A 13,455-nucleotide genomic window follows, 5' to 3' on the forward strand; every position below is an offset into this window, starting at 1 on the left:
TTGGTCTTCTTTTGTCCTGGTTATTTTTTCTGAGTGGTATTAGGATATTGAAAGCTTCCTGTAACCACTCATAAAGTTTTGGAACTTAATTTATTGTGTCTAGATCTTTGTTGGCTGTTAGTTAAGTTTCTAAGTCTTCAAAATTGACTTTGCTCCATGGTTGATATATGTATGTATGTAAAGTGCTAAGGGGTGTGTTGATTTGAGGTGTTTTATGTCGGCAAGTTACCAAATGGTGGTCTGATGTGATGCTTTGAGCAGTAACTAGTTTAGGGTTTGCAAAACTGACATCTTGGATGTGTCCAGCGATGTGTGTGGCATTGTGTACAATCTGATGTAGATTCAATGTGAATAGGCCAGTGGGGATAGCTTTTGGATGGGGCATATTGGGTTTGTCAGATCACATGTTTAGGTCCCCAAGAATGCATAGGTTTGAGTATAATGGTATAAGGTTTGAGACTGTATCTAGAAAAGTGTCTGGGAATGTTGAATTTTTAGGTGGAGGTCTGTAAAGGATGAGAAAGTTGCAGGAGGAAGTTGCTGTAGGATTGCATCTGGTAAGGAGGGCCCCACAACCTGGTATGGAAATGTCTGTTTTACTGAGATTTATTGCTTGTTTGAATATAATAGCTATTACACCTCCTCTTTTGCCTGTACAGTTTTGTGTGATGATTTGATAGCCTGGAGGAATGGCTTCATGCAACATTAGGGCCCTGTAATCTCCCAACCACGATTCCATTACAAATAGTAAATCAGGTTGTGTGTCAGTGAGCAGGTCATAAATGTGGGGCTTGTTTTTTTAGAGTGATTGAGCATTTATGAGCAGGCAGAAAATGAGTGTTTTTGGAGGTGTCATTTTGTTTTGGCGAAGGGTGAGCTGTATATTTTGAGCTTGTAGCAGGTGTGTTGTTAGTTGTGATAACTGTATGAGGGTCACAATAGTCCTGTTTTTCTATTTAGTGTTCCTCGTCAAGCAGGCTTAGAAGGCATACTGTTGGGTCTGTGTGTGTCGGTGGTAGACTTGGTGGCTGAGAGTGACATGGTGAGTGTAGTTTTCTGTAGAGTAGCCTTATTGTGTAATGGACAAGGGGATGCAAAGTTGTTAAGAGTGGCGTGTTGTTTGTATTGTTTGCGTTGGTTTCGCGTGGAAGGAGTATAGGTTAGGGGTGGTGGAGGATCATGTGGATCATAATGAAAGGCTCTAAATTGTGCAATGGTTGAGAGGCGTGTGAAGGACTGTTGATGTGTTGGGGTGCTTGAGGTAGATGTTTTTGAAGAGTGAGAATGTAGGAGTAAAGATTGGTCAGAATTCTTATTATTTGTGTAGTCATGAGTGTGGGAGTGGGTGTGACGGTAAGTATGAAAGTTTGGGTTATTTTGATGTGCTGATGTGTGTGGTTTGTTTTGTTTTTGTGGAATAGTGAGAGGATATATTGACATAGTGGTTTTCTGTGAAGGATTTGTATGTGAGTTAGTGCTGGTGAGTGATACTGATGTGTTTTGGAGAAGAGTGTATGAGGTGTGTAAGAGGGGATGGACGAGAATTAGGGATGTTTGTGTTAGTTGTGATCCCTGGAAGAGGTAATATGTGTGGTGGGGTGGAGTGTAAGGATTGTACGGTTCTGTGAAATTGGTGAAGAGAGGATGAGGGTGTTTGTGGATGGTGTCATGGTAGGTTGAGTTTAGGTATTGTTATGATAAAAGGGGGTCTGGCAGGAGCAAATATGGATTGTGCTCTTGGTTTGTATGAACAGGGAGTGTGTGTCTGGATGGCTGAAATTAATGTATAATGTGGTTTTGTGTTGTGGGTGATGGCAGGACGTGTTAGTGGGAATGAACAGAGTTGTGTTTGGTGTGAGAATGGAGGTGTCTTAATGTTGTAGTTGTGGTGGATATGTGTATAGGTGTGGTATGTAGGGTTTTGTGCTGGTTGATGAGACATTGCAATCTGTATGAGGTCTGTTTGTGGTACATGAGTTTGATTCTGTCGAAGTTCCGGTCGCCCCGTAGGATGTGTGTCGAAATTTTGAGCGCACTAAGAGTCCAAATGAAAAAGAGAAGTCTTTTTGGTCCTGAGACTTCAGGAAACAGGAGGCAAGCTCTATCCAAGCCCTTGGAGAGCACTTTTACAGCCAGACAAGAGTTCAGCAAGGCAGCAGGCCAACAGCAAGGCAGCAGTCCTTTGTAGAAAGCAGACAGGTGAGTCCTTTGAGCAGCCAGGCAGTTCTTCTTGGTAGGATGTAGTTTCTGGTTCATGTTTCTTCTCCAGCAAGTGTCTGATGAGGTAGGGCAGAGGCCCTGTTTTATACCCAAATGTGCCTTTGAAGTGGGGGAGACTTCAAAGAGTGGCTAAGAAGTGCACCAGGTCCCCTTTGAGTTCAATCCTGTCTGCCAGGGTCCCAGTAGGGGATGTGGCAGTCCTTTGTGTGAGAGCAGGCCCTCCACCCTCCCAGCCCAGGAAGACCCATTCAAAATGCAGATGTATGCAAGTGAGGCTGAGTACCCTTTGTTTGGGGTGTGTCTGAGTGAATGCACAAGGAACTGTCAACTAAGCCCAGCCAGACGTGGATTGTAAGGCACAGAAAGATTTAAGTGCAAAGAAATGCTCACTTTCTAAAAGTGGCATTTCTAGAATAGTAATATTAAATCCAACTTCACCAGTCAGCAGGATTTGATATTACCATTCTGGCCATACTAAATATGACCTTCCTACTCCTTTCAGATCAGCAGCTACCACTTCAATACTGTATGAGGGCAGCCCCAATGTTAGCCTATGAAGGGAGCAGGCCTCACAGTAGTGCAAAAACGAATTTAGGAGTTTTACACTACCAGGACAAGTAAACTACACAGGTACATGTCCTGCCTTTCACCCACACAGCACCCTGCTCTAGGGGTTACCTAGGGCACACATTAGAGGTGACTTATATGTGGAGAAAGGGGAGGTTTAGGCTTGGCAAGTACTTTTTAATGCCAAGTCGAGGTGACAGTGAAAATGCACATACAGGCCTTGCAATGGCAGGCCTGAGACAAGGTAAAGGGGCTACTTAAGTGGGTGGCACAACCAGTGCTGCAGGCCCACTAGTAGCATTTAATCTACAGGCCCTAGGCACATATAGTGCACATTACTAGGGACTTATAAGTAAATTAAATATTCCAAACAGGTATGAGCCAAGGTTACCATGTTTAAAGGGAGAGAGCATATGCACTTTGGCACTGGTTAGCAGTGATAAAGTGTGCAGAATCTAAAAGCCAGCAAAAATGAGGTCAGAAAAAGAGAAGGAGGAAGGCAAAAGTCTGGTGATAACCCTGTGGAAGGGCCATTTCCAACAGATGCCTTTGCTGATATTGTGTTGGGATGTTGGAGGGTGTGCAGGGAACAAGGTCCTTTCAGGTAAATGGAAAATTGGGCAGCATTTCTTGCCCTAGGCCTGACCTGTCTCAAACAGGCCCAAACAGGCAACTGACCTTGTCCTCTCCACCCTTAACCTCGATGTTGATGCTGAGGCTTAGACGCCCTAAGCCCTAGGCTTAAATAGCCCTATTAGGCAATAGAAGCCTAGTCCTAACCGTAACCGATCAGATTTGTAACCCTACACCTTAGAGCCAATGGGAGACCTAGCCCTATTAACCAATCACACTCCTAATCCTGACTACCATTCACAACAGTAACCCTAAAACCTCAGTCCAATAGAAACCTGTTGTATTTGTTCGAATAGATGTAGAATGTGAAGGGATTGGAATCTGGAGGACTTTGATTCCAGAATAGAATAGTGGAGTGTGGGAGAGACGTTAGGAAGGAGCAGAGGCTTGGATGTTTATCCGGATCTTGATACTTTGCATTATCAAATAAAATGAAGACAACTACCTTCTGCCTGTGATAGTCATCACTTGTGATCAGTATGTGAAGTGGATTATGAAATCAGTTCTGAAGAGAGGTGGTGTGAGGAAACCAAGTCTGACAATGTTTTAGTTGAGGTCATGAAGTTAGTCAAAGTGGGTTGGTGGAATAAGAATCAGGATAGTGCTGTGTGTGGTGTTTTTTGGAATGTAAGAGATCAACTGGCGGTGGATGGTGACTTGCTACTAAGGGGAACAAGATTAGTTCCTCCTACTAGTATAAGGAAACAGCTGATTGATCAAGCTCATGTTAGTCACATGGGAATTTCCAAAACTAAGGAGAGATTACGATCATCTTACTGGTGGCCTGGGATGGATACTCAAACTGAAAGGGTTGTTCACGATTGTAGACAATGTGCTGTTAGTGAGAAAGCCATGAAACCCAGAGTGCAACCAATGGTAATTAGGGATAAACCAAAGGGACCTTGGCAGGATGTGGCTTTGGACATTCTAGGACCTGTTTATAAAGGGAGTTCCATTGAATACATTATTGTGGTTGTTGACATGTTTTCTAGATGGCCTGAGGTTTGTTTTGCCAAAAGCATTGACACCGAGAAGTTCATAAGGTTTCTTAAGGATTTGATAGCCAGGGAAGGCATTCCTTTCATGATTCTTACTGATAATGGTGTTCAACTCGTTTTTAAGGAAATGGAAGATTTTCTAAAGGGGTGCCTTATCAAACATAAATTGTATGCCTTGTATCATCCTGAATGCAATGGTATGGTTGAGAGATTTAACCGTGTTATTAAAGAGACCATCACCATGGCGAAGTGCAGTCAGTTGAATTGGAAACAGGAAGTTATCAAAAAGGTTGGAGTATATAGGCACACTCCACATTCAACAACAGGTCAGACTCCATTTGTTTTATTCAGAGGCAGGCGTGGCAGTACGATTCTTGAACCTAATTGGCTAAATAGACTCCTGGGGGATAAGAGCAAGGATGTGATGGACATAGATTGGGAAAGCAGAGTACACGGAAAGACCCTAAGGAGTAAACAGTATTTTTATAGGAAGAACTCTGTAAAGAAGACTGTGGTTAATGGTGGTGATTTGGTCATGATAAAAAGTCCTTCCGCTAAGTGTGGGGGCAGAAAGTTATCATATCCATTGAAAGTGGTGAAAATTTTCACCAATGTGGTGAAAACTGACGATAACCGCATCTGGAATTTGAACAGAGTGATGAAATTTTGTGGTAAAGTTAAAGTTTTTGGAAGAGCTGGTGCACGCCATGAAGAAACGTTGAAAATCTACGAATGATGCAGCCATGAGAAGATCGAGCAGAAATGTCAAGCTTCCCTCACGTTTTAAGAACTACTATGTGAAGTGAAAGTGAAAAAAACAAGTTTCTTTCTCTATGTGTATTTATTCTACATTTTTCTTTGTTGGTTGTAAGCAAATCTTTTCCTTGTGTCATTTGAGGGGGGAGATGTGTTGTATTTGTTCGAATAGATGTAGAATGCGAAGGAAATGGAATCTGGAGGACTTTGATTTCAGAGTGGAATAGTGGAGTGCGGGAGAGACGTTAGGAAGGAGCGCAGGCTGAGATGTTTATCCGGATCTTGATACTTTTCAGTATCAAATAAAATGAAGACAACTACCTTCTGCCTGTGATAGACATCACTTGTAACAGAACCCCAGACATAGTACTGATCACATTAAAAGCCCTAAAACCACATACTAATAGGAATCCCAGTCCTATTACCAATCACAATAGAAGCCCTAAAACCACGGACCAATAAGAATCCCAGCCCTAGTACCAATCACAATAGAAGCCCTAAAACCACGGACCAATATGAATCCTAGCCCTAGTACCAATCACAATAGAAACCCTAAAACCACAGTCCAATAGAAACCCTAGCCCTACTACCAATCAGAACACATACTCTAATCCTTAAGCCAATAGAAATAGTAGTCCCAGCAACCAATCACAATAACATGTGCAACATCCAATAGAAACTTATATAAGGGCCAAGTTATCTTAAACCCAAGCCCCTGTGGAAAGGAGGAGAGGGGTGCTGTTCTATTCAGAATCTCCTTGGACACAGACAGACAGAATCCACACTTCCAAGTTAGCAGAGTCTACTTTCCAGGTAAGGGACAGATTGAAAAGCACTGAAATACTGCTTGTCACACACTCAGATACAGGATATTTGGCTTTTTCAAGGCAAAAACAAGAAGTGCAGACACTTTCTAAACACAGTTTAAATCACAGAAGCAGATTAAGCAGACTTCTAAACACACTCTGGTTAGTCACTGAGGTGTATGTAACCTTTCTTTGAAAAAGGAGGTTTGGTTTTATGCAGTCCTTTGCAACAAACTACAAGGAAAATTTCAAACAGTCACAGGTAAAAAACAGCAGTTTAAAAAGACCAAGCTGGCTGAAACACAGGGTGCCTACAGCAAACAGGGACGAGAAGCAGCACAAACACTTTTTTAACAAATAACAAGAAATCCCAGAAAGTCTGGGGCTCTTACCGGTCTAGTATCAACACCAGGACAGTGCACGCTCTACTGGCAACATAATGCAAAATGACAAACCTTATGCAATGTAATAATTCATGCATTGTGTGTTGATATTGCATATTAACTTTTTGCATTGCAGGTATTTATCTTGAAATGTCATTAATGCTGTTTATAATGTGTTGTTCATTTTCAAGCCTTTCCTGCAGCCTGGCTGGGTGTGTCATGTGGGTTGGGCTTGGGTCTATTTAAGGAACCCAGCCCAGCTCCACGTGCTGACTATTCAGAGGTCCCGGTGCAGATCAGCAGCATTTTCCTGGGCTCCTGTTCCGGAGGCCTACTTGAACATTTCCTGGCCCAGTCCTCATTATCTTGCTGATCTTCAAGCAGGGAGGTAAGACAAAGGTTGGGGTAGGCCCCCGACTCCGTTTCTAGAAACATTTGAGTTTTTGGCTTTGTGACTTACAGTGTGCGCGATTTATACTTGGCACTTAACCCTTGCAGTTTTGATCGGCAGAGTGCGGGATCATTTCGAGGCATTTGAATCTTGATGGTTGAATCGGCAACAGTGTGCGCGATTCATTCTTGGCACTTAACCCTTGCAGTTCAGATCGGCAGAGTGTGGGATCATTTCGAGGCATTTGAATCTTGATGGTTGAATCGGCAACAGTGTGCGCGATTCATTCTAGGCAATTAACCCTTGCAGTTCGGATCGGCAGAGTGCGCCATCATTTCGAGGCATTTGAATCTTGATGGTTGAATCAGCAACAGTGTGCGCGATTCATTCTTGGAATTACCCCTTGCAGTTCTGATTGGCAGAGTGCGTGATCATTTCGAGGCATTTGAATCGTGATGGTTGAATCGACAACAGTGTGCGCAATTCATTCTTGGCAATTAACCCTTGCAATTCGGATCGGCAGAGTGCGCAATCATTTTGAGGCATTTGAATCTTGGTGGTTGAATCGGCAACAGTCTGCGCGATTTATTCTTGGCAATTAACCCTTGCAGTTCAGATCGGCAGAGCGCACAATCATTCCAGGTACTTGAGTCTTGATGCGCAGTCTGGCAATAAGCTGAGCAATAATTTCTGGGCAATTGAATCTTGAAACTTAGATCAAACAGAGTGTGATCTTTCTAGACAATACAAGTTTAGTCAGTTTGCCTATTCCACAGTATCCTTCATGAATCCTATAGCAGTTAATTCTTTGGGAACAAATGTACTCATTGACTCTTGTTGTGATGTAATTGCTATTCTAAGGATTAACTTGAGGGAGTTCAATGTTCAAAGCATATGAGTATAAAAAGGTCACGTTATTGAAAAGTTCTTGATCTCTCATGTTATTAGAGCATAAAAAATTAAAACAAAGTTCATGAAGATTAATGTGAATGACCTTGCTGTTTTGTTTTTAACTCTTGCTTCCACAGGTCTCCTTCCCCGCTGTTCCCAACCTAAACCCCATCCCCGCTAGGCCATTCTTTAACTCTGTGCTATAATAGCTAATAGAGTTTGGAGCTGCCAAGAGGTGGACATATTGGGAACAGGCGTAAACCCAGAGAATCCGGTCTTGCTGACACCTATGATTTCTTGATCTCTAGGCTGTATTAGGGTGCAAGGAAAGCTGGGTTCACAAAATGGAGGTTGCTGTTTTGGGGTTCCCGCCACAAACTTAAAGGCTCAGTGTAGGTGTTAGAGGGGGGCTCAGGTTGCCTGGGAGCTACAGAGCCAATCACAAAGCCCAAGCCCATGTAGAAGGGAGGAGGGAGGTGCTGCTCTATTCAGAATCTCCTTGGACACAGACAGGCAGAATTCACACTTCCAAGCTTGCAGAGTCTACTTTCCAGGTAAGGGACAGATTGAAAAGCACTGAAATACTGCTTGTCACGCACTCAGATATTTGGCTTTTTCAAGGCAAAAACAAGTGGTGCAGACACTTTCTAAACACAGTTTAAATCACAGAAGCAGATTAAGCAGTCTCCTAAACACACTCAGGTTAGCTACTCCACTGAGGGTTTTTTTTAAAAAGGGAGAGCCTGGGGGGTGGTTAGCTTTATGCAGTCTTTTGCTACAAACTAGGAGGTAAATTTCAAACAGTCACGGGTAAAAAACAGCAGTTTAAAAAGACCAAGCTGGCTGAAACACAGAGAGCCTACAGTAAACAGGCACGGGTCGCAGTACAAACACTTTTTTTAGCTAATATCAAGAATTCCCAAAAAGTCTGGGGCTCTTACCGGTCTCCTAGGATTTCTTGATCACTGGGCTCTATTAGGGCACAGAGAAAGCGGGACTCACAAAATGGAGGTGGCTGTCTTGAGGGTCCCACCCCAAACTTAAAGGCCCGGTGCAGGTGTTGGGGGGGGCTCAAGTTGCCTGGGAGCTAGAGAGCCAATCACCATACCCAAGCTCCTGTGGAAGGAAAGATGGAAGTGCTGCTCTACTCAGAATCTCCTTTGACACAGACAGGCAGAATCTACACTTCTAAACTAGCAGAGTCTGCTTTCCAGGTAAGGGACAGATTGAAAAGCACTTAAATACTGCTTGTCGCACATTCAGATATTTGGCTTTTTCAAGGCAAAAACAAGTGGTGCAGGCACTACTAAACAGTTTAAATCACAGAAGCATATTAAACAGTCTCTTAAGCACACTATGGTTAGCCACTGAGGTGTATGTAGCCTTTTTGTAAATAAAAAATGGTGTGGGGCGGTTGGCTTTATGCAGTCTTTTGCAACAAACTAGGAGGGAAATTTCAGTCACAGATAAAAAACAGCATTTTAAAAAGACCAAGCTGGCTGAAACACAGGGAGCCTACAGTAAACAGGCATGGGTAGCTGTAAAAAACACTTTTTAACAAGTAACAAGAATTCCCAGAAAGTCTAGGGCTCTTGCTGTTCTCCTAGGATTTCTTGATGACTGGTCTGTATTAGGGTGCAGGGAAAGCTGGGCTCACAAAAAGGAGAAAGGGGGGCTGATTCTCTTCTGTCGAATAGGGTGCGGATGCCATCTGTTTCAGTGATCAAGGCTGTCTCAGTGCTGTGGTTGGTTCTGAAGTCTGATTGAGAAGAGTCCAGAAGGTTGTGTCTCTCCAGGTGTTCAGTGAGTTGGAGGTTGATGGGCTTCTCCAGGACTGTGGTGGGGAATGGGAGCAAGGAGATGGGACAGTAGTTCTGGAGGTCGCTGGGGTCTGTGGAAGGTTTCTTGCGGAGGGATCTGAACTCTGCATGTTTGCATGCATTGGGAAAGGCGGCTGTGGTTATGGAGGCTTTAAGGGTGATGGTGAGCTGGTGGTTTGTCTAGCCTCTTGCTAGGTTGAGGAGTTGGTGGGGCCATAGGTCAGTGGGTGCTCCTGAGTAGAGTTCATAAGAGTGGTTGTTTTTGGTGTGCTGAGTTGTTCCCAGGCAGTGAGCAGGTGGTTGGCAGTGGTGGTTGAAGGATTGCTGAAGAAGTCAGAGGGTGGGGATCGAAGTTTCTGTAGATGGTTGCTATCTTGTTGTGGAAGTGGTCGGCGTGGGCATCGCAGAATTCTTGTGAGGAGGGGATTGAGTTTTCGGTGGCTGATGAGCAGGTGAACTTTCTGATAATGGTGAAGAGTTCCTTGGTTTGGTTGACACTGGACTTGATCTGGTGGGTCATGGCCTCTTTTTATGCAGCTTTGAACTGGCGGTGGTTGTTGTTGAGGGATGATTTGTAGGTGGCTCAGTCGATGTGGTTCCTGCTGGTGTGTCATATTCTTTCAAGTTGTTTGCACCTGCTCTTCGATGTTCTGAGTTCCAGGGTGTACTAGCTGGACCTTTTGGTGGATCTGTGCGTTTTGGCTGGTTTGGTGGGGGCAACTCAGTTGGCAGGGCTGATAATCCAGTCATTGAGGTTCTCTATTGTCTCGTCCACGTTGGTGGTGATGTTGGGCTGTGTGGTGCTGAGGGTGTTGGTCCATTGTTGCTGAGTGACCTCGGTCCAGCAATGGTAGGGGGTGTTGTGGAAGTTGGGGGGTGGTGTGGAGAGGTCCGGCGAGGGTGAAGTGTACGATGGAATGGTCCGACTAGGTGAGTTCCAAGATGCAGCTGTATCTGATTCTGTTTCCAAACTCAAAGATGGGGTCCAGAGTGTGTCCTGCTTTGTGCATGGGGTCAGTAACCACCTGCTCGAGGCCGATGTTGTACAATCTTTCTATGAGATCAGTGAAATTGGTGTCAGTGGAGTTGTCCAGGTGAATGTTGAGGTCTCTCAGGAAGATGTAGTATTTGCATTCTGGATTCAATGGCAAGCGGGGTGATGAATTCAGGGATGGCGTCACTGAGGCCGGTTCATGGTCCTGGTGGTCTGTATGTGAGGGTGCCTTTGATGGTGGTTTTGTCATCTGTGTGGAACTGGAAGTTCATGTGTTCCATGACCGGCGTGGTCTCATCACCAGCAATGGTGAGGGTGATTAATTTCTTGTGTACGATGGCAATGCCACCTCCGTGTCTGTTGGTACGATCGCTGTGCTTCATCTCATAACCACTGGGTATTGCCGTGGCAACATCTTGAGCCGATGTGGGGGTGAATCAGGTCTCCATGATGAAGGTCACATCGGGGGCATGGGTGGAGATGGTCCCAGACTTTGGTGGCATGTTTGCAGAGAGATCTGATGTTGATCAGGAGGCAGCTGAGTTGTCCCAGGGAGTTGTTGGCACCCGGGGATAGAGTGGTGCTGGTTGCTGTGGTGTTGGTTGGACCTGAGGTGGAAGTGAACTGGCAGAGTATGCAAGCCCAAGCCCATGTGGAAGGGCAGAGGATGCAGGTGAATGGTCCAATTGTGAAGTGCAGTGATGTGAGGCAGCAGTTGCATCAGGGGTCGAGGGCACGATGGTCTGTGGGAGTGTAAAGGGCCAGGATTCCTGGCACTGGGAATGTCTGGGCACAGACGGGGCAGACAGGCTTGCCTTTGGTGCACTTTTGGCTCACCAGTGGTGCTCCTGCTGCATGTGTCTGCTGTGTGGCAGTGCAGCGGCCTTCATAAGTAGTCCTGGTAGGTGGTAGGGGCTGGCAGGGAGGCAGTGGAGTGGAAAACATGTGGGAGCAGGAACCTGGGTGAAAAAAGACAGTATCTGGCGGAGACCTGGGTGAAAATGGCAGCAGCGAGCAGGGGCGGGGGCACAGGCGATCCGGAAGAAATGGAAAATCTACCCAAATAAAGCAAACAGCCAAAATAAACCCAACGTTAAGGTGCTCTATGGCCCAGGGGGCTAAAACTAAGACTACCGCAAACTGCCTGGCAAGATAGGTGAGATCACAAGGCAGCAGAATTGAACTGGTGACTATGAGGGCTGTGAACAGCCACACTGACAGGCAGAGCCAGGCAGCTGATGCAGCGGCAGAGGGGGGAGAGGCTCACACGACCAAGAGGTCAGGGCCTACATTTGATCAAAATCAGAATCCAGTGCCATGCAGTTAGGATACTCCTGGTGTCCCCATCATATACAATCTTAATCCTATAGGGGGTAAGGTAAGTCCTATGGGTGTAGGTATATTGTATATATTTAAGTTGTGTGTTTTGAGAGACCTGTAGGTAAGCAAGCTCCCTCTTCCAGTCAGCTTCTATCATGTCCCTACCCATTGCAGCCATCCAGTGTGCTGAGTGTGTCTAGTGGTTTCAAGACTAGCCCATTGAGTGCCGTGTAAAACTGTTTGACCAGGTGGGTTCCCACTTTCATTGTCAAGAGAAGCTGGAGGACCGCATGAATAGGCGGTTCCATGTCTGCGGTGCCCACAGGCCTTGCAATGCATAAACAAATGCTTCATGATTAAGAAATTGTTCCGGTGGTAGGACATCTTGTTCTATCAGGTCTCTGAATGGAATTAGAGCATTGGACTGGAAGCAGTCCCATCGGGTCACCAGTCCTGCCTCTGTCCATGAATCCAGTTGCACTGTAGTAAGAAAACTCGAAGGCTTACAATGGAGAAGGCCCACCAGCGGTAGTTTGGAGGTGTAAGGGGTCGCCACCCCAGTGTGCCACATCCCTTGTCTCCTGCAGGTCAAGGCAAAGGCCAGAAGCATACCCGGGCAGGGAAATCACATCGCTGAACTTAACAGTTTTGCCAGCAATAAACCCTGATTAGGCTCTGCACCCATCTGACCAATCTCCTGAAGGCCTGTTCCACTGAGCCACCTAGCGATTCACTGGAGCTGGCTCTCAAGGAAGTACAGTTCCAAATCTGGTATCCCTAATCCTCCATCTGGGGTGGGGGGGGGAATGGAGGGTAGTCAAGGCAACTCTCTGTCGTCCGCCGTCCCAGATCAGTTCCTGGAGAAGTGCATTGGGCCCCCGTAACCAAGTCTCCGGGATTCTCACTGGGAGGTCTACAAAGAACTAAAGGAGTCGGAGGAGCATGACTGTCCAGAAAACACTATTTAGGCCATGGTGAGCAACTTGAGGGAGCACCAGACGGAGACTCAGGACTGCAGGGACTGGAGAACCTTCCCCAAGTTCCACTCTCGGAGATCAGCTGTTGTGGAATACCAGGATGCCCAGGTATTTAAAGGTGCGAGGAGCCCAGAGTATATCAGATGGACAGGAAGTGGGGGGACACATCCCGGCAACCACAGGGAACACACAAGTATTGCCTCAGTTCATCTGAAGGCTGGAGCACAGGCCAAAATCCTCAAGGAGCTGTAGTGCCCAGGGGTTCTCACTCTCCCCATCTTGGAGATAAAGAAGCAGATCATCTGTGTACAGTGAAATATGAGTAGTACCTCCAGTGAAATGATACAATCCAGCCCCTCCATGCGGAACCTCTCCGCTAGCGGTTCAATAGCCATGGTGAATAAGATGGGCAACAGGGGGCAGCCCTGTCTATTGCCCATAAAGATTTCATAGTTTGCAGAGTTAGTCTGCCCTGTTCTAACCCTTGACATTGGGCACTTGAAAAGCAATCTGACCCATCTTACCCTGGTGGCCCCCAGCCCCAGGCGAAGCATAGTGGCCTCTAAGAAATCCCACTGCACTGTCGTCTTTTCCAGGTCGGACAGGTATGATCACTGTGGTGGGATGAGGTAGCTGGTCACAAACATAAAGGACCGAGTAAAGCCTACTAAGGTTAAGAGAGGTGCTGTGGGTGGTATA

Source organism: Pleurodeles waltl, chromosome 7 (genome assembly GCF_031143425.1).
Source record: "Pleurodeles waltl isolate 20211129_DDA chromosome 7, aPleWal1.hap1.20221129, whole genome shotgun sequence".
Taxonomy (NCBI): domain Eukaryota; kingdom Metazoa; phylum Chordata; class Amphibia; order Caudata; family Salamandridae; genus Pleurodeles; species Pleurodeles waltl.